Source organism: Fopius arisanus, unplaced genomic scaffold, assembly GCF_000806365.1.
Source record: "Fopius arisanus strain USDA-PBARC FA_bdor unplaced genomic scaffold, ASM80636v1 scaffold00017, whole genome shotgun sequence".
NCBI lineage: Eukaryota > Metazoa > Arthropoda > Insecta > Hymenoptera > Braconidae > Fopius > Fopius arisanus.
In genome coordinates, this window is record NW_011887756.1 from 1,471,661 (window position 1) to 1,494,120 (window position 22,460).

General features: G+C 34.2%; 1 protein-coding gene across 2 annotated transcripts in view; it reads left to right on the forward strand.

Moving 5' to 3' along the window:
• LOC105263931 (uncharacterized) overlaps positions 1-22,460 on the forward strand; it is a 252,497-nt gene that overhangs the window by 183,528 nt on the left and 46,509 nt on the right. Inside the window, exon 4 of one of the 2 annotated variants that reach the window (XM_011300463.1) lies at positions 9,789-10,470. The exons of the other annotated variant lie outside the window; for it this stretch is intronic. The gene's annotated coding sequence lies outside the window, so the exon portion shown is untranslated. Of the gene's footprint in view, positions 1-9,788; positions 10,471-22,460 lie in introns of those variants that run through there. 2 annotated transcript variants of the gene reach the window in all.

A 22,460-nucleotide genomic window follows, 5' to 3' on the forward strand; every position in this document is an offset into this window, starting at 1 on the left:
TTTCCCCCTGGGTTACTCTACCTGCACGACGTGTGTTGGCCACCCTTTATCATAACAATAATCCTTATTTATCTTTCCCGGTTGTGTATATACACACTGAGGTGAGTAAATACGAGAGCAGCACAGAAGTATAAGATGTAAACAATGTCGAAGGGACCAGTGTCCTGAGGTATTTTAAAGAGCTTTTGCTGATTCTTCATTTCGTTCTTTTTCCTTTTGTTTGGGTTTACCAGCTAGCATGCAGTTGTGAACGAGTGTAAGGCCAATATTTACTCGGAATTTGTATTCAACCTCATGTTTCTCAATTATTTTTTTAAGTTTTATTGCGAGTCACTGGTGTTTTCTCTTTGGGATGGAATAATGTGTATTAGGTGGATTTATTGGAATTGGGTGGGAAAAGTTTTCTGAGTTGTTTTGAGTATGGCTATAAATTCATGGGTGAGAGTGGGTGGGTGGGAGGAGGGGTACTTAATTTCGGCTATGCCAAGTTGAAAAGTGGATAGAAGGGAATTGTGGGTCTCTGGGGGTTAGCCGAGGTTGCTTGTTGCGAATCGAATTCCGCAGTGGGAAGATTAATGTCACGTTACGTTTAGAGATTTTTTTTTTAATTGAACGGGAGGAATTCATTGAGGGTTTTGTCATTGATTTTCTTTGTTGCGAACTTTCGTTCAATTACTTCGAGCTAGCCTGGGGACTTATACTCAACGATTTGTTTGGATCACGCAGAAAAAAAATATTCTGGTTAATTAATCCACTTTTGCTAAGTACATTTGCTTGGTACAGGTAATGGATAGGGGAAAATGTGTATTGAAATATGCCGATTTTCTTGTTGTTAGTAAGTGGGCTTGAAAAAAATAATTGCTCTCCTCCGTGAGAGAGCGTGCAAATAAAATTCCTGGGATATTTAAGGCTTTATTTATTTATCAGCAATCAACTTAATATCAAAGATTGTGTTCAATTAAGATAAATACGCATTAAATATGGATTAATTTATTTTTTATCGAGGAAATCGAAAGACATTCAAAAATGAAAATAAAAATAGTAGCCCAGACAGAATGTTTATTTTGCAACCGTTAATTGCTTCTCATCTCTCAACTATTAATCAACAATCGTCAATAAATCGCTTTAAATTTATAATGTAATATCTCATTTAAACTAAAAATTTAATTCATATATTATTGATAATAAAATTGTAATTTGCGTTCAGCTTCCAGAATAAATAAAGCAGTACCAGAATGTTCTTGAAATGAAAAAGAAAAGCATAGAATTACAAAAAGTTGACAAAGCAAATCCATCTTCGCACAATTATTAATATACGCTACCCATTCCTGCTCGAGCGATTAATCAAATAATCAAATAAATTCAGCCCTCAAGTTTCATTGAGACTACCATAAACTAATTTCACAAGTGGACAAGTTAACCGGTGAGTGCAATCTCGGCGAATCCAAACCACCAAACAGTTTACTTACAAGTACTTCCCGTTAGTCCTTACGAAAGTTCCTTCTCCCTCCCCAAACCCACTGCTAACTGAAAACGGATTCAACGACAGTCAGTAACAGTCCCCTTGTATACACACCCGGAAAACTCAGTGTACAAGAGTGAGGGGCTGAGGGTGTAATGGTTCTCCCGTAGTCGTCAAACTCCACTGGTCTCACTGGATATACGAGGAAACGGACTGGTTTCAGTGGAAACCCCAAGGGAATGCAACTTGTAAATTTAGAGTCACACTAGACTCCCAAAATCATCAACTGTACTACTTCCATTCCCTCGCAGGCTCCTTCCATTACCGAACAAAATATCATTTCTTAGTTTAGATCCCCCAGGAATTAATTACAGCTCAAGAGATCATTTGTCAATCCACTTTGATGGCTGTGTTAGACATGGCACGAGGTACCCATGGGACATGCGAAGAAATGATAGTCACTATTACTGTGATGGCCTCGTAATTTTTTTACTGTCGAACATTTCGCGATACTCGCCCTCAATTGACTTTTCTTCTTGCTTCATTCTTTCAGGAAGCTTCTCCAGACCCTTCACGAATCTCTTCCGTGAACAAAAAACTTGCCAAGTTTTTTGTAATGACATAGTGTTGTTTTGATTGTTGAGTCCGAAGGAGTGAAGCTTGTATTTACTGTTGGAAATTCATTGAAATTGCAGTGACAATCATCGAAATTTTCAATTATGTGAGCTTGAATTCAATTTCCATGAAAAACTGTGACTCCATTTTAATATTAAGATTATGGCAAATTGTCTTCCATCAGATTATTAATTGGAAAGATTATACTGTTGAAAAATTGCTCCTGAAATTTCATAGAAACACTTTAGAATGTTTAAACACAACACATTAATCAGGAGACGGGGTAGAGTCTTTAGATAAGTCCGTACTGCTCCACCTCACGAAACACGGCAGGACCGCGCTCTTCTATACACATATATTCATGATCCAGAATTTCAATTTTCAATTACGCCAATATTATAGCATATGAAATTTTCTGGCTATTATTACTGATAAGTCAGTCAATCTCTGAACTTTTCAAGCATTACAAATTTGGTAAAATTGTGAAATAAATTCAGATAGATGGTGCTATGTATATATTGGATATGGGAGATATAAATAATACTATAAAGCCGTGGATTAAACTTACATTCTTTATTCTCAAAAAAATGGCACGAGGAAGAAACGTCTGTACTCTACGGAAATCTCCAGGAGACTAAAGACTAGTCACAAAGACGAGAAACAAATCCATCACCTAATGAATGAACTCTCTGTTCTTTCTTCCTCAGAAATCATTGTTAATGTTTATGTAGTCTCTCAAGTGACTTTCAGTCAACATCCATATCGATTCATTTTTGTAACAGTCACTTAAAGAATAAATTAAACTCAATAATCCAACAGTATATGCTCCATGAACGAATGAAAGATGAAGTCTGAAAGGAAATGAGTATAAGTCGTAACCAATGAATGAGTGAGGAATGAGTGTGATAGATTTTGGGTTTGACTTTCGAGGGTTTCCATTCGATTCGGTATAAATTTCCATTCTGCTTTTAGACAGGAAATGATAATTGATTCTTTATTTAAAATACCATTAAATACGACTGAATTCTTGACGTGTTCGCGGGTTTTGACTACCGGATGGACTGAAAATTAAGAATTAGTAGATTCCTCAGATAGTAAAGGAGCTGATGGGGTCAAACTGGAATCCGATCTTCAAGAATCGATTTTTTTTTGCGTTTGTGAAGTGAATATATTCTGTGGATATAATAAACGTCACATCTGCCTTTAAACGTCATAAAAAATCTTGGTATCACATCCGGAATTAAGTGAAAAGAATGAAAAATAATATTTGTTTGTAAATTGATTATTGATTATCTAGTTCATCTGTCATTATTTAAATATTCTGTTTGAGAAGTATATCCTGTTTATTCCTCATTTAATTCTGAGATTTTCCATCGTCATTTTTATAATTAGAGCGCGCAGGGTAGGGCGCGTTCGACCTCGTTTCAAATTCACTCATTCGTCAATGAAGAATTTAACAGAAATTTCATGTCACTTTGTCATTGGTTAAAATACGAGGTTTTTTTATTTGAAACCTCAAGGGTAATCTTCCAACAGTGTGATACGTTTTGCTGTCACTTTCCACCTGAGTTCCCAACTTTGTAATTAGGGCAACTAAATATGGCATAAAAGTCGAAATACATTTTTTTAATGCTGTCTGTATCTATGAATGCCTGTGTGTAACCTTCTTTAAAATTGTTCCACAGTTTTCCTGGAATTTAATTTTGTTTGCGATTACCTATTCAGTTTTTGTTCAGTTACCTCAAGTTAAGCTGAATGGGGGAATTATGATGAAGAATTGATTTGGAGCTTCTTTTTGCGTGAAGTCAATTACTCACAATAGAAATTCATGATTCATCGCGAAAATTCCTTTTCCTTTATATGAATATCTACTTCAATAAAGCTCTTCTTATTAATATTGATTACCGTCAACATTATTATAGTCTAGAATATTCATATCTTATCAAAAATCAATTTTCTAATCATTCTTTGCCGGCCATTCTAAAGCCGGAATGGAAAGCGATTTATTTATGGATTAAAAAAGTCGTGTTGATTTTTTTCATTATAATTCTACTTATCTTTATATTCTTAGACTCTTCTCGTGCCTCAATGATCGATGTGAACATCAATATGGGGAAATATATCATGTTAACGATTCAAAAAATTATGAAAATTTTCTTCAACATGAGACAATCAAATTTGCTGAAAATTGCTAAAAATTCGTCATTCTAATGAACACACCATTAATTATTTCTACGTTGCTTTCTCTAATGCGCGTCCTCAAGCTGCCGAGCACCCGGTAAATTGAAATAGAATTGATTTCAAATAGTTGCCATCACTTACGACTTCACTTGCCTTTGAATCGAACACTAAATTTGATTACACGGCGTCCCGCAGCAAATGAACTAAACAAATATCGTATATCCCTGGAACGTGTGTATCTATTTTAAATCCATTTATTATTAAATGTCCAATAGAAAAATTGAATGATCGATCGAAAAATTTGAATAAACAAATCTGTTTATCTACATTACAATTTCGAACAAGTAAACTAAAAATTTTGAATTTTTGTTCGTTTTCATGACATTGGGGTTGTAATTCGCAAGGTTAAAATTCATAATTTATCTTTTGATTTTGCAGTTCTGTCTTCATTTTCTATTTCTGTGAGATTACCGGTCGTTTAAATCAATTTTATTTAATCGGGATTAAATCAAATAAACAGTTTATTTAATAATACTTTATTTCAGTTTTCATGTGAACAATTTGTTAACTATTACCGAATTGTTATTCCGTCATATTCAACTTCACCATTCGATAATAATTTACGTTTTCAATATTTAAATCACCCTATATGATTCATCACACTCAGTTATTTTATGCGATGTGTTGTAAAATTTCATCGTTCTTATTTTTTATTCTAGGATTTCATGCTGATTGAAAAATTTTAATTTACATTGGAAGTACAATTCGTAATGAATAGGCGCATCCACTAGTGCTCATCAAAGTTCGTTTTAAAAATACAGTAGTTTTCAAATACGAAGCAAAATGCATCTGTCCTTTAATCCGCAAAAGTTACAAATTATTGGTGTTGGTATATTGGAAGGTAAATTAATGGCTGAGAAGAGGAAGGGAAATCAATGGTTTCATTTCATATTTCTCCAACATTTCTACGTTAAATCATCTTGCATTTCCACTTTCTCACTCCATCTTAATCATAGGAACTTTCATGAAAAATAAATTGTGAGAAATTACTCGTGCCACCACTTGACGGAAAACTCCCAACGAGAAAATTGAACGCCATTAGAACGTCTCTTTTATTTTTCGATAAGAAGTACATGAGCAGAGATAAAATAAAACATGAAAAATGTCCAGGTACGAGAGAAGAAAGAAACAGGGAAGGAGAACGTTTTCCGCTTCGATAAGTTATTGTAACGAATGGATGCAGTGGAAAAAGAACCATTAGAGCGGACTGTTATGTTTCGAGAATCAAAAGGTTCGTTTGAATGAAAAAAAAAACGTATGACCATAGATGTTTTTTTGAATTATTAATCGGCAATTGTTACGTCATTGAATGGATTTTTTTTTCATAATTCTCACATTTAGCTTCCGAATGTAAGCAGTGACCTCCTAACAGCTAAATTTTCTAGTTCTTCGTTTTAGCATAAATAATTCAATGCTCAGAAATACGAATATGATGTTTTTAGAGCACGTATGAGTATGTACGTATGTGTGCGGCCGATTCACAATTGGCACGTTAACTAAAAATAATAATGACGCTATAAATATCCCTATTTATGTTATACAGACTCAGTCCCAAGATGGTGTCAGTGCCATTATCACTTGTCGAATTATACACTGATAAAAATTTCCACTAAACATTAGCGTCTCAGCCTAAGTAGGGGTTAAGACCTGCAGGCCAACCAATGCCCGACGCTTGACATGCCAATTAACAAGCTTGGCGCAACGCTTGGCTTAAGGTTGTTGTCGCGTAGAATTTTTTTTCGACAGTTTTCGTTCAAAATTTTATGGTGAATAGTTTGAAAAATTAGCAACATAATGAGCCTTTTCCGTTTGCAATTGACCGTTTTGAACTTGAGTTATAAATTTTTGAAATTCGAGTGATTTAACACGTGTTTAAATGGAGTTTTGCCGATTAGAATTTTTTAAAAATCAACGGCTCGACAGTTTCAGAAATAAAAAAAAACGTGGAATATACATCGTGGGAGGAAATACAGAAAAAAAAATCAAACCGATTGACCGTTTGGTTTACGGAATATAATTATCGGAAATTCATAAATTTATATAATTGAAAATAGTTAATATGGAAAATATATAGTTATGCTTTAGCTATCCATGCACAATGCAATCAATCAAGTGAGACTATATACCGCTAAAAGATTGTGTTCTAAACTGGCCCGTTTTACTGCGGATAAACTTTTTACCGAGACTGTCGCGCGACAACAACCTTAAAGACTGGCCCATGGCTGGATATATACCGTATCCTGGATGATAACTCGGGCTGCCGTTACTGGCCCATAACTGGGTAAATGATTTTCGCCAAGACTGGCTCAATTCTAATTTCGAAACTTGGGATCCAATGTTTAACCAATTATTCAATTCATCTAGCAATTATTGATTGAAATCATTAAAAACAAAACAAAAAATTTTTTTTCACTGATATCATTCACATTTAGCCCCATGTGTCAATCGCTGAAAGAACCGCATTAATTAATAATTAATAAATTTCCTCTTATGATGTACTTTATCCATTTGCATAAGTTCTCTTGTCATGAGCGAGCAATGGAGTACCAGTCTTCAGTACACCATCGACCGACGAAGTGTTGGGCCAGAGATGCTCTACCAACTTTCGATAGCCAACCTTCGGCCAAGCGTTGACCCGGAATAGGGATACCGATTCTTGGCTCGTCAATACTCAGCCAAGACTCGGCTATTAATTAGTGATCCAATTATTGACCAACCAATTTAGGGCCAGGCGTTGGCCCGAGTATGGTGAGGTAATTACATTCACTTAGGAGAGGGTCAGACGTGCGACGAAATGACATTCAACCACTTCTTAGGTTAAGTTTTGTCGAAATATTAGATTTGCAGGAGTATTTTTCTCCTCGTCTATGAACCCCATAAAGATCATAAGATGATCTTTACATCCGGTCACATCCTCAAAGTGGTTTTTTTCACCTAATTGAGTCCGTCGCAATGGTAGATTCTCCATTTTACTTACTTTTGTTATTAAATGTTGAATTTAGTGAATTTGTTGAACCTGAAATAATCTATTTTAACGTTTATTGGTTGAGTGAATTTTATCTCTGAAGTAAAATCTAACTTGATTTTACATTCTTATGACCGTGGCTCCAAAAAATGAATGTACAAACGTTGCATTGTACATATTTCTGTATATTAAATTCCCGTAATGTTTATCTTAAAACAGATCGTGTTCGATATGAGTAATTTCAATAACCCGAATCTGCCTCTTCTATACTAACAGAATTAATTCAGTTTTGCCAAAATTATATGTGAAGAAGATACTCATTACCAAAATTTTTCGCCGATAAACAAGTTCTCATAATGAGAACAGAGAGCATAATGAGTGTAAGGGAAATTAAAACCGGTAAAGAATGAAATGTTGCCCAAGGCTTCAAAATGCTGATACACTTTTATGATAAATTATGAGCGAGTATATTTCGGAAAAAATGTCGCTATATTATTCAGCGAGTACTATTGTGAGGTTGTTGAAGACCTGCTACAAATGCCTGAGCACTGTGAACTAAAGTCAGCAACACGGCAATTTGAATAATTTGGCGGTGAAGTCCCACGGAGGTGATCAAAGTCATAACTGCGCAGATGGTGACATTATACAACTGAAAAATTTTATCATTTTCTCATACCTTCTTGAATTGTATTTACATTATCCTGCATAGAACGATTTAATTCCTGCCTATAATTATTATAATTTCTATAATTTTCCATTCAATTTCTACGCGTCTTCGTGACTTTACCTTAAGCAAATTTTCAGAAGGTAAATATGATTTCTCTTTTAGGTTCTGATCGAAGCCTTTGTTTAAATTTTATATGTATATATTTTATATATTTTTGTCTCATTAAAAAAAAAATAATGAAGATGGAAAGAAAAAACCAAGAGTTAAAATTTTCAATCTTAATATTTTCGTTTTTCGATAGTATATTTAGCATAACTTTCGAACTATATTATTATCCTTAATATAGTATCTTTCTCTACAGGATTTTTCAACAGAATTTTTAAAAATCAATAGTAGAGTCAATTGATATTTATATATTTTTATTTTGATAGTTTCTCAGAACTTCTTCATAGCTCACGAAAATTTTAGAAAACAAATATCTTCTGACAAATAAGCTAATCTCTATCTTTATCTCTACCTTTCTCTCGAAAGTCCGTGTCCCGACATCTTCAGCGATAGTAGATATTCCTCTAATAACTCCGGACATCAATCCTCGACGTAAAAAAAATGTCCAAAAGATCTCGATATCTTTGTCTACGGTGGAATGAAAACAATGCAAGCCACTAGACAAACAGTTTCCGAAAAGACTGATGATTGCTCCTTGGAATATCCGATGGAAAAGATATGGCTCCAGGTTGTGTTCCTTACGAGACTCGTAAATTAAATTACATGCAGTCGCGAGAGTCACGGCGTGGGCCACACTTGGCACAAGTATCATCTCCACTTCACTTTACCCACTTCTCTTCATCGTTACCCATTTCCAATTTCGCTGTCTCCCTTGCTCTTATTCACCGCCACCTATTGCCACCCTTCTTTTACCCTATGCATAATGCATACGGTATTTTGCGAGCTACCTCGGGGACGCAATTCAGAATGTCGGGCAGAACCTCCTCAGGGTTTTCCGTGGTTTGGGAGTGGTAACACTGGGTGGAGTAGCTCATTCTCCCCTTCTTCAAGATATCCATTTCCCTCTCTCATTCTATGGCTATTCTACTGTAGCTTTCAATGAATTTTAGGTTAATGTTTAGTACATTCGCTAAATTTTTCAAGCTCAAATTAACATTGGAAAGAGTCTATTCTTTATTCCTAAACCACCATACGTAGAGAAATATTATTTCCTTAACAATTCAATATGGCGATTTTTTACGGTTGTTTTGCACTATTCTAGCGACGTAAAGAATACTTGGGTGATTCCACAGAAATAATGATATCTATGTCAGTACCGTGGCCATTCAGATGCGCTTTTCAAGCCTCAGCCGAACGATCGTAGACACATTGGTAGAATCTGGTATAAAAATATTGATGTACTCTCTGAGTGTACTAATTTTACAGTACCTATCTCAATCAGTATGGCATCTGACTCTAGTCAATAAAATATCGATTAAAATGATTTCGACTTGAATGCTCAGAAAAATTGAGGAACACCGTTTTATATATTGGAATTACGGGATGTTTATTTTATTGAATTGTCTAGTCAGGCTGATTAAACTCTCCTGTTCAATTTCTCCAATGAATTTATGCAATGAATAGTTAGCATAACGCTCGATGGTGTAATGGCTATGATTCAAGCTTTTGTGGAAATCGAATTAGTAATTGAATTCATTAGAGTCACTCCTAGGTACTGATTCATTAAAACAACCAGCTATTAAGTAATTATGCAGTTAATTATTCTCGACTTCGATTTTTAGTACTCCACTGCTAGATAATTCTAACAGAAATTTTTTATTTTTTCGTTGCAGGTAAGACTGATGAATATTGCAACGTCTCATAGAAATTTGGATACGTTAAGCAGTCCTCTGGCAACATCAAAGTCTGAAACGACAAAGCTGGATGTCTCTGCTAAATGCTTTGCTCCGATATCTCCTTAACTCATGTACGGAGAAATTCAGTTTAATTAGAACTGCGGAAAGATGAGACAGAGATTCGAATAAATTCGATTCGTTCTATGTTCCCGAAAGAGATGCAGATGATCTGACTCGAAAAGATTGTGCATAAAAGCCAATCTTAAAAATCGAAAGTTTGAAGTTCAAAAAAAAGTCAATAATTAGCGCGACAAAAATATAACAATTGAAGTAATAGTAGTATACATCATTGAATGAGCTGGAAATTCCAAATTGGCAGTGCTTCAACCATTTTTCTTATAATCATTTGCTAGCTTATTAAACAGTTGAACAAATGATTTTACGGAACCGAGTAACTCGTGAAAGGCATTCAAATAAAAGCATGTTCATTATTACCGCCATTTTCCCTACATATACCTACAGTATATAAGAATCGCATATTTAAACTTATCAGACAATATTTATCTACACTAACACCCGGAATTCGAAATCTAAATTTGGATGAATTCAGCTTCCGTCCGTAAGTAATAAAAAATTAAATCTGACGAGCAGTACAATATTCAAAGATTCTAATAAATCCGATGTAAAACAACATGAATATTTCGAAAATCGTGAAAGATTGAACAGATCATATTAAGAATTCATAATAAACTCCTAAAAAAATTTTAGAACACTATTACTTAGTCTACGCTGCTAAGTAAAAAATCATTGATTTATTTACAAGACCATTACAGCATGTTTTAATCACGATATGCGAAAATAGTTATGGTTTTTTTTAAATTTTGATAAACTTTTAATTTTAATTTCAAAATTAAATTGAATTAACTTTGATTTTATATAATAAAAATAGCACAAATTTCAGGCGCACATATTAACCACCAATGCCAGCCATTTTCACCCAGAATTTCTTCCTGCCTATTTTTTAACGGTCTCCCATTACACTTTTTTGTGGCCCCATATAATTATGGTATTATCTTTGCCATCCTGTGTTCCCTTTGCTCTTTCCATAGCCACCATACCGGTTAATGGTTATTACCATGCAAAAAGGCACTTTAATCCAACGGATAAAATGGCGCATCTCTATACAATAATTTCTTCCTTCTTCATACTGATATAAATATGTATACAAAGTAAATGAGAAAGAACATAGAATGTTGTGGTAGTTGATAGCAAAGAGTACAGGCTTATCTTTATCTCTGTTTTTTGTTACAAATTGAATAATTCTTACGACCGGGTCCCGTTACCATACAAATTTCCATTCGTTCATAAAATTGATCAATTATTTTTTTCTTTTGGCAAGATTTATCAATGAATAAATTACTGAAACGTTTCCAGCTCTTTTCATAAGTCTGTCAATGCAAATTTTGCCATTGATTATTACTCCATCCTATTGTTTTTCATGAAATCAATTGAATCCATGGTAAATTATAACAATATTGCGAAATCAGACTCGGTTTTGTAATTAAATAAGTTTATTGAAAGTAAGGGGAAAAGGAATTCAAATAATTAATCGAAAAGAAGTGACATGTCAACGATTCAATAAAAGATCAAAGACAAAATCAAAAGAAAGAGATGGTCGTACTTGAACCTAGCTTAGAAGGGGGAAATGGATGAATACGCAACAATATCAAAAAATCAAGTAACGATAGAACATTAGGAAACGATAAATAGCTTAAGTTGAGAATATCCATAAAATAGTTTAACCATTCCGCCAGTTTCAAGTTCTTGACAACTAGAACCAATTGATTTTCTTCCGGTCACCTTTTCAGGATTGATAGGTCGAGAGTCAAAGTGAAGAGAAGTTCGATTACCAGTGTCGACACTTCTAGAAACACACGTCCTGGAATTCCCTCATGAGAGATGGTAATGCCAAACATAGAATGAAGAGCGACGAGAGAGCGAATCGAATTTATCTCTTATCTCGCCACGCCTTTTTCCCATCGGAAAATATATAAAAGATACGGGATGCGGGGGATAAGGACATCTGGGGTAATATAAATAGATGAATGAATCATTTGGAACTCAGCGAATTGGTAGACTGGCGGGTGGGATTCTCCAAAAATAATAAAACGGTGAAAAATGCAAAAAAAATTCTAGTAATACTATACATCATCGAGTGGATTTAAAATTTTCATTGGCTGTGCTTCAATGGTGTCCTTTCACTGAATTCACTACGTCGTTAAAGAATTTTTAAAATTATTTTTTTTTTTAATCAACAGTTTATCATTCAGTGTGTCAATAATTAAATGAATCTTAATGGGTTACTTGTTACTTTAGATAGTCTGTGATTCTGTGATCCGAGAAAGATATTCAAAACATGTTCATTTTACCCCACAATTTCAAAAATTGTTTCAATTGATATATAAAGTATACAAAAAAACATGTAAACCATGTACTTTTTGCATTTTTCTTCCGCAATTCGAGCTCATTTAGGATATTTTTCAAATTATCAATTTTTGGGTACACGTTTTACTTCTTTTCTTGCATTCAGAAACACGGCTTACCTATATTTCTTGTCTAATAAGCTGTTTGCCGTTTTAATCCGAGTTACTTTCTCAGATAGATTGGTCGAAATAGTAAATACGGAATGAGTGATTTTCTCCACTTGATTGTATGCTAAAAAACATTGTTAGTGTAATTTTATATGCAAAATCTTAATTCCCACATGACGATTGATTTAACAGAAAGTACTTTTGCTAAATCAATTTACGTTATCTAAGAAAATTTACTTGGTCCAAGTAACTCAGATAAATATTTACATTTGAAATGTGTGCATTTGTTTTTAGTTAGTAAGTTTACTTGGTGAACTAATTATTTATTCTCAGTGGTCGTTTTTTTAAAGGTTCTAAAAATTTTTAGATTCAAAATTTCAAGATTCAAGTTGTGTAAAATCAAAAAATTAGTTTTCTTAAGTTTAGAAACTCTTTTTTCTTAGATTTAGAAACTTTTTTCTTACATAAAAAAAAAGTTCCTCGATAGAAGAAAAAGCTTTGTAGCGCCGTGAAAACGTTTGCTCAAATCAATAATCATTTTTTTCAATCACGAATATAATTCTCTCGACTGTAGAAATGTAATTTCTTAGAATTATTTATTTTTGAATTTCTCTGCTGATATTAAGGAACTTTTTCGTTGACTATTGTACCAACTGGTAACGTTTACTATACCTGGGATTTACCGGACGAAGGATAAAGCAGACCTTCGTAATTCTCCATCTATATAAATCTGGTGGAGCTTGGTAGTCTTTTCTCGCGTAGTTCATAAAAACGCAGTAGAAAATTAGTGATAACTCTAGCTGTACCTGTAATTTTCTATGGCGTTACAAGAATCGGAATAAATTGAGTAATACAAAAAAATCTCAAATTCTTGACATTTTAGAGCGATCGTAAAATGGAAATTCTATGATTTAGACTTTAAGAGTCGTAGAGGTGGCCCGCCCTCACTACACCCTTCATATTATCTGCAATGTCTCTATTCCACAATAAAATTGTTGCTTTTTTGTTTTTTTTGTGGAATGCATTTTGTGCAAGAGCTTATCAACAGGTAGATACAAAAATTGATCAGGTGTTGGCAATAAGTGTAGTGAAGAATGCATCTGAATATAAATTCTCGAAACTCTTAGAAAATCATCAAAATTCAATAATTATTATAGTTATATTATATTATAATTATATAGATTATATTATAATTATAACTCAATAATATTATAATTCAAAAATCATCTACCCCATTAAAACTGCAATAAAGCAGAATCAAGTATAAATTATAAGTAAACTAAGAGCAAAATGTGCTTGACTCACCTATTTTTTTCTCTTCTTATATAGTTCTCATTGCTTTTCCCTCCATCCTTAATAAATATGAATATCCACACGGATTTTTCGCGTTTTTTCTACTCCAGGATGACTTTGATAATCACACGATTGTTTCTGATTGATTTTACCCTGCCTAGTTTTCTGAAAAATTAACAGTAATGTTGAAATAGTTTGTACGTGAAAAAATATGTCGGATGAACATGAATTTTTTGGACACATGCGAAATGAAAAACGAGTTGTTATTGATTTTCCACCCCCGTTATTCAAAGAGTGCCGGACCAATCGTTATTGAAACCTGAAATATTATAATATCAAAACTGACTCCGAATGCGGATTTTGGCGAAGCCTCGATCATCCGTCGACCACCTCCCTCATTTCATAATTACGGGAGAACATATCGTGCGCCAGCACGCGGGTATGAAACTTTTTCTGTAAGAGAGTTACGACTTTGTAATCTCGCGCCACTTTAGGCGGACCAATAAGGAATCCTGGCTTCATGATTTCGAGATCTTCGAGATAATCGATTGTGTCAAGCGTGTCCCTTTTAAAATAGGATTCCTGTAAGAGAGTTACGACTTTGTAATCTCGCGCCACTTTAGGCGGACCAATAAGGAATCGTGGCTTCATGATTTCGAGATTTTCGAGATAATCGATTGTGTCAAGCCTGTCCCTTTTAGAATAGGATTTTATGAGTTCAACAATGATTGATCCTGATTGAAATAATTGAAGCTTGTAGGGTGAGCTTGTAGTATTCCCGACAAATGTATTAAAATACAAAACTTTTCAGCCATGGTAATTAAACAGATACTAACTGAAGTTGCGCTGTTGGAAATTTATATTTGTCATTTGAAGTGAAAAAATTCGAAATTTTTAACGCCAACAAAGTGGCATGAAATTCCTGGAGAATTCTTCACTGATGAGTCAATTAAATTCTTGAATATTCAAGGAGTCAAAGGAATTCAAGGAAAAATCTTCAAAATATGGGAAATTAACAAAGTTTTAAATTTCCTCGTCGTTAACCAATGAAACAATAAATTTTTTCAAAAGTTCAATTTAACGTTGAATTTAATAATCATTCAATGTTTTTCAATAAGACGCTCATCATTTCAGATGATTATTCTATAATCGGAGAAAGACATTCGATAGTCTTAATTGTTACTACAGTGATTTGAGCAAGAAGTTATCAATTAGCTCACACTTTCCGATATTTGTTATGTTTCGTGAATACGACGCATGAATCATACATGGAGGATGATATAAAATGGAGCCCTCTAAAAAAAATTGATACTTTTTTAAAATCATATTTTTATTTACCAACTTCTGTGAAATTGGGACAGTTTGCCCACGGGAACGAAAGCTACATGGCTTTCAATTTTTTTTTCAAGTTGATTACGAATCTGTTTTTTATAAATCCTATAAGACAACACATTAAGACAGTGGGGAAAATGAAAAAGGCTGGGAAAAACGGTAAAATTTAACCGAATGGATTTTTTTATGATTGTAGTTACCTCCAGTTTGTTTTGTACGAGTTTTTTGTTCTCTAGTCCTGATGTGATCTCTTTTTTTAGGGTTAGAATATGTATTTCATTTTTTATGACAGTGTATAATCCTTTATCATTCTTGGAGATTTATTGTTTATAGGTTTCCGGGTGAAAGAGGAGTTCATTTTAAATTTCAGTATGAAAGGAGATTTCCGTGCTTTTATGGGGTTTGCAAATAATCACAGGTATGGGAGAGTGGCAGGTTTCGTTTCCTTCGTTGTTATTTGGCTGTTATTCCAGGCTTTATGTGAATGGTTTTAAATGAGAAAAAGAAAACATTCCAATTGTTTTTGGGGGGTTTTATTATTTTTTTTCAGTATGCGATTGTATTATTTGTTAGAGTTTCAGGCAATGTTGATGGCGAAATTTCATCCGTTCTCAAGAATAGTTATGATCTATCATTTTATTTGACAAGAAGACAATAACGATGTCCATTCCAGTGATATCATTTCTTTTATATTTTTTTTTCATAATTAAGGTTCGAGACATTTTTTAAAGGTGATTTTATTCCTGCACCTTCCATTGTCGTAGGTGTTTCACTGCTATTTTTATGAGCGTTATGTTTCATAAGGACAACTTATGGTGGAACTTATTTTTTTACGATTTTCTCATTTTTATGTCGTTTTATCGACATTTGAATTAATCATAACTAGGTCCATGCGCAGTCGCGTACGTCCATGGATAATTTGCGCTGTAGTGCTCTAAAACAATCACAATATATATAACTATGTGATTCATATTTGTATTAGACGTAAAGACCGATGATAAAATGATTTAATTTTTTTATTCAATATGAAATTTGATATTACTATGGCGCGCTCCGTGCGCCTAAGCTTATACGTATGGGGTGTTATCATTTAACATATGAAATTTTAATATTAAAAGAATCTTAAATATCTAACAGAATTATCAATAATTTATGTTTTTTCTTTAATTAAATTCAATTGATAAATACAATAATTTCTTTTTCTCAGTTTAGACAAATCATTTATAATTAATTTGGTTAATTCTGTCGTAAGCAATTGAATTATATGAATATAAAAATCTTATATTTTGATTATCTGTGGCTTATAATCCATATTCTCTTCAAAAACTCAGACGGAGATAGACACAAGAGAATAGAGTTGACATATTGCATTAATTATACTTATTTATTTCTTATTCGTTCACCCTCACTCACACTCATACCTTTTCTCTTTTTCTCTTTCGAATGATTGAGTATTTTGGCCGCGTCTTCAGTCTAGTCTGGTTTTTTTTTATCGTTTTCTGTGTGACATCGTCTGCATAAGTAAATAACTGTTGAAATCAATTCTGAAAAATATGAAAAGGGATGAACATAAACAGATCATTAATAGAATAGAGAATGATATAATAATATCAGTGTTAGTTTATTCAGAAAACAGTGATACAAAAGTTTTCCACAAAAAAACAGAAATTTGTAGAGAAATCGCGACGAATCATTGGGTTTTGCTGCTCGAATGATATTTAAAATTTTAAAACATTCAAAATATGTACCGGTTTACTTTCGAAATAGATTTTACTCAATGATTGAGTTTCAATGAATTTTGACGATAATTTACTGCAATTGGCGTTCATCAGTCGAGATAATGAAAATTTCGGTCGATTTTAATCGATTGGCGTTCATGAGTCGATCAAGTCCACAAGAAAGCAGAAATTTGCCGAGAAATTGCGAAAAATCATTGCGCTTTGCTGTTCAGGTATTTGCACACTCGAATGATACATTTTCTTCGGTAACTATTAAACTTGGTACATAATCGAAAAAAAAACAATCAAAATAGGCATTGGCTTAATTGTGAAATTGATGTTTATCAATGATTGAATTTCAATTAATTTTGCCGATAATATACTGCAATTCACTGGGTCCATTATTGTTCGGTCAGATTGTACTCAATCGCTAAGTGATAAATGATTCAATATTCGAATTCGAACGCCTTTCATTTGCGGTTATGGCAAACTTCAGTGGATGAATTACTGACATTACAGCAAAGTCAATATATTTTTTCTTCATTAAATCTCGTAAAAAAAATTATTTGAATATGAATTCAGTGATGAGAATTAACTGAGAATATCTCCTAGTTTTTTTCGGCATATGTTTAAAATTGAAAATATAAAATCGTCTCAGCCGCATTGCTCTGGGCGATCTTTAAGATGAAAATCGATCCTTGAGCAATAATCGAATATTGCCGTCGAAAGCAGTCGAATATCGAAGTCGAAAACAAATTAAAAAACCCTTGTTCTTTTAATATATAGAAGGAAAACTAGTACTTTAGAGGCGCGCTACGCGCACCTGGCAGAACTTTTTTAAATCGTTATTTGCTATCTTTAATTCAATGACAGAACAAAAATCACCGGATAATCGGTGTCGCATTGTATATCGATATTTTCAGAATGAAATCTATAAAATCTATAGAAAAAACAAATGATTAACCGATAATCGCACATTTTCAAACGATACAGTACTCCTTAAGCGGAATATTTGCCTTTCACTCGGCTCATCAAACTAGCCATGAGTAAAAAACCCCATCTCAATAATTCAGATATTATTTTTCCATAATAATTTTCAAGTTTTCGAGTTTGGGAAGTATGTACCAATTGTACCCACCTGTACAATTGAATAAAGTATAACGTACATCGTTCAATCAAGTACAAAGAAAAATATATTTGATTCCATTCTTTAAAACAGTAAATGGCGCTAAAAACTAAATTAAACCAATACAAATAATAATTGATAAAAATAAATAATAATGATATGTAAAATTTTGTTTACTGAAAGAGCTGTCACTTAAGAAATTTATATTATTCAGTTCGCCCAACTAATCGGCATCATTCAATTAATTAATCAATTAATGATGAAAATGGTATTAGTTGTCGATCTCTGTCTGGGCCCGATCAAGTGCCAATTATATTTTTCTCCATATTGAAAAACACATCAACTTTAACCCTTTACTCTCCTTTCAATTGACGAATAAAATCCCCTTATTATTCCTATGACCAGCTGTTTTAGGTGTTTGATAACTTCCACCACACCGGAATAAATTTAAAAAAACCGTCCGGTTATACGTGTGGTAGTGTCGCGAGACAGGAGCAACGGGAATCTCAATAACTCAATGCATAATTCACGGGGGTTATTTTTCTATTTCCCCACTATTTCATATTCCCACCGCACTCGACGGTTACGATAAACGTAAATAAACGATTTTCTATTGTTGCGAGAAAAAATCAAGTGAGAGTGAGAGAGAAAGTTAAACGTAAAAAAATGGGGGGAAAAAAATCACAACGAGAAGTCATGCAGTCGTTGCTGTACGTGGCATATGGTCCGGTTGAAAAATATCGGAAATTTTTCAACTGGAGTGCGAAGGCCAATGTTCGTATTTAAAGAGACAGACAGGGAATAAAAATAAATGTTAAAAAATAAAAATAAAAGGAGTGTGCAACTGGCACGAAGGTATCCGTATGTGGCGTTTTTCCGCGGATGAAAATGAAAACGAGAAAATGTTGAACGCCGGTGTATATAACCAGCGGGATATTATTCTGTATCCCTTATATACTCCAAGAGCCTTCCTTCTGCGTCTCCCTCTTTTTCTCACATTTTCTATAGAACCCCATGAATTCCTGCGGGAAAAAGCCGGGGGAGAGAAGATTAAAACCGTAAATGCATCTCTCCGCTCGGCATTAATTGTCCTCTGGCTTCTACAAAACCACCAACAGCTTCTCTACGCACGAGTTATAGCCTCTGAATGGCTTGCTAGTCTCTTCAACCTATTTCTTCACGTTGAAGAAAAATGGGGGTGCAATGTTTTTTTGCAATGTTTTTTTTTTACTGTCAATGATTTACGTGAGGTTGTAAAAAAATTTAGGATTCTGTGTTTTTAGGGATGGTTATGTTTTTTCTATACTCTCATTTTATGGGCTAGATAACTTACAAGAGGGAAACCATTTAGTGTATCGAAAAGATATTTTTAATATATTTTGTGTGACCTTTTGAGTCATAAATGCACGGCAATTTGAATTTATTGTTTTTGTTGAAAGATTTCGCATGGAGGGAATTATACGGAGAGAAAAATACTCGAAAAATTACGAAATTTTTTCGTAATGGTGGAATGACCTTCATTTTCAGGGAAAAGTACTGAAGATTCAGTCAGAATTGTCTCAACGAAAAGAATTCTTCACGAAACTTTTAGGATTATTTTTACGGTGCCTCCAGTACTTTTCCGGGAAAACCAAGGTCACCATAATTTCTATGTATTTATAAGTATTTATATCTCCGTCTATTAATGCCGAAAATATCATGATTCAATGAATTAATTTAAATACAGAAATCATTAACATTGATAATGAACATTCCACCCAAAGGAAATGATTGCTTCTTAACAGTATGAGCTAGCATTTGGGTCAAATGTACCGAGGAAATTTATAGAAGTCCTTGTCCTATATCCGATTGAGGAAAAATTGTACTTCTACTACATCCTACCAGTACTTCTAATGTTTTTCAGCAAAGTAACTAGGAGAAAGTAATTTTATAATTTCCCAAGTGTTTTTAGGGCTTAATTCTAGTACTTCTAAGTTATCACTTTATTGATTCAAGTTTTTCCTCTGCGTGTTTATATTGAATTTATTTAGCCCTTCTAGAGAGAACCAGCTACATATTCAGTGCTTGTATTACTTGAGAAAAGTTAATGAAAAAACTAGTGCGCAAAGACTTGACGTATGATACTTGCATCCAGTTGGTGCGAGACTTCTAAGAAATGCATAAATATGCCTTTCTCCATAAACATCGTGCCCTGTTTACAGTACTTCTTGGTGCTTGTTTGTAGAGCATTAGTCATTAACAATTGTTTTTCTGTCGTGGCAGAAATTAAGACTGATGATTCACAGAAAAAATGTACTTGAATGAAGCATAAAATCTTCTTCATTCAAGTATATTTTTTCTGTATGTAAAGTCTCCCATTAAAATTATATTGCGAAAATTTGTAATTATTTTTTATTCCATAAAAGCTCATTTTTTTTTGGTCAACCGTATAAAAATACCTTTTTGCGTACATATCAAAATGACACTCTTTAAGATAAAAATATTCCCTCATGACGTGTTACGTATGAATGGTTACGTATATGGAGGGTTGTTGATAACAAGCGAACGCACTTTCCGCTTTTGCGACTTCTTGAGGGAAATTTTTTTTTGGAAGGCTCTCGTATGATGTCATCACCGGGACACAGTGAGGACCGGAGGAATAATCTTAGAGTGGAACGGGAAAGCTGGAGAATTCAGAACTGTCACCTGCTTGAAGTAGGAACACATAGAGAAATATATCACGTGCAGACTAGTTGTGAGAAGGATTCCCCCAAGCCCCGGAATTTCACCGCCTCTGAAGCAGCTTCTACCCTCATTATTAATAGCATGATTTCGTTATCGGCGACAGTATTGTCCCCTTCGTGAGGGTAATGTTGCAGTTACCGAAGTACTTAGGAGATAATAATGTGGTGAACTAGTGAGATGAAATCAATTGAATTCACCGAGCGTTTCGGTTACATTGCCCGTAAAGAAACAAATAGATAATCGTATTTTCTGTACACGAATATTGTTCCGGTCGCTAACAAATTAACAATATGTTTGCTAATAGCTACTCTATAAAAAAAATGTTCTTTTATTGTACGATAAGCCACGCCTTTTATTGTAGGACAAGCCAAGCCTGCTTCTAGACTGACGCTCTAGCTTGGGATATGCCGGAAGTCAAACATTGGACCAAGCTTGGAAAGTTCAGCTTGGTCCAAGAGTGAGGCCCAACTAGGCTCATTACCGGGCTTCGCTGTGACCTATGGAAGTAACGTTGGCCCTACACTGGCATCACTATAGGCTGAAGCCAGATCCAAGCTAGGAAATGTCAGGCTTGGCAGTTTAGAGTCAACCAAACTTGGCTCTGTTGTCAATGCTCGGCAATTCCTACCGGGGAAATGCAGTTCGATCATACAATAAAAGAACATTTTTAAAATGAAGATTATATTCGAGCTTCGTCTTCGAGATTTGGGTAACTTTTAGTATCTCGCTTGCGGCTTACTGGAGCCACATACGTCTTCAAAGGTCAGAGAAAAAGATGGTGTGGTACTTCAGCGGTGAGGCGCCGCCATTGTATCATTAGTTTAGAGTCTAAACTAATGATCATTTTCTTTGGACTCTGAAGACGTATGTGCATCCAGTAGGCTGCAAGGCTACTACAAGTTATTCGAATCTCGAAGACGTGGCTTGAATATAATCAATTTTATTTTTTTTTAAATTGCCCATGAAAGGAGGAAGGCGCAATATGAACGCATTGTATTGCATCTTTTATGTCCTTCACATATGATCCTACATAAATTCTCGATTGCAATGTGACCCATGGTGACCCTAGCGCCACATCTGATTTCCATATGACATCTGCGCGTGGCCCAATATCACTGCCTATCAATCCTCATACTTGCGTAGGACACTTTTGATTTACGATTCTCTTTGTTAAATTCTCATACGTTTTATCACTTGCCGTAACTAACATTCCGACAATTCACCACCAATTTTTTGTAGATTGTAAAAATGAAAATACGAGGTTGTTGAAATTCATATAGAGTAATCAATGTTCAACGATCGCATGATAATCTCTCACTCAATATTGAAGATCTAATTGAACGAGAATTTAATTAATTCAAAACCAATCACCTTGAATAGACAAGTTTTCATGAAAACATTTGTCTCCCGGAAATTGGCCGTAATGTCTCCGAGTTACCATAAATTTTCATCCTGATGGGAGTGCAAGGTTAGAGGCAACATAGGATAGTGGAAAAGCCCAGGGTGTGCCTATAACAACTAACTCAACTTTGTTGAGTACCAGCACGTACGGTTTGAACTTCACTAGGGGAAACTGTAACAATTTACGTACGTATACGTTATATGTTATCCAGTACGGCCCAAAGACAAGCAAAAGAGAATCCTGCATGCAGTATACCCGGGATGGAGAAGATGTACAAGAGTTTTATTGTCAGTGAGAGAGAACAGGTACCCTATCCTCCGTGTCTCCGATGTACATACATATAAATTACGAAATCAACCGGAAAACGTGAACGTGAGGCACATGGAGGAAGCTAACAAGAAGTGCCTGCAATGCAAGGTTTTTCAAAATACTCTCCCACTCTTCCTCTTTCATTGTTGCTATTTTTAATCTTTTTTTCATATT